The sequence below is a fragment of the Mizuhopecten yessoensis genome, unplaced genomic scaffold (assembly GCF_002113885.1).
Source record: "Mizuhopecten yessoensis strain PY_sf001 unplaced genomic scaffold, ASM211388v2 scaffold4599, whole genome shotgun sequence".
Classification (NCBI taxonomy): domain Eukaryota; kingdom Metazoa; phylum Mollusca; class Bivalvia; order Pectinida; family Pectinidae; genus Mizuhopecten; species Mizuhopecten yessoensis.
In genome coordinates this window covers 33,064-33,450 of record NW_018405627.1, presented here as the reverse complement: position 1 = coordinate 33,450, position 387 = coordinate 33,064, and positions in this window count along the sequence as shown.

Below are 387 nucleotides of genomic sequence, written 5' to 3'. Positions count from 1 at the left end.
ATCAGCGCTACGTTACGACACCACGTGTAAATATCGAGGTAAGTAACAATACTTAATGCGTGGTTGGACCTTACACTAAATACTCATCCGTAAGACAAATACCCTACATGGTTTGAGGGATAAACTTGAGATATAACAAAATATAAATGAAAGCGCTTTACAATTATCATAGTTTGTTTACACTTATTACCACAATGCGATTTTGCATTAGTGCTTGTTATTTAATATTTATGTAACTCTACATATACATTTACCTTTAATCTCTTTCAATCAGATGTTAGATTTGTACCAGGTTTAACTTTTATCTAACAAGTATCATAATAGGGGAAAACGATAAATAATTGTAATAATTACTATAAATTGTGTGTGTGTGTATGTGTGTGTGTG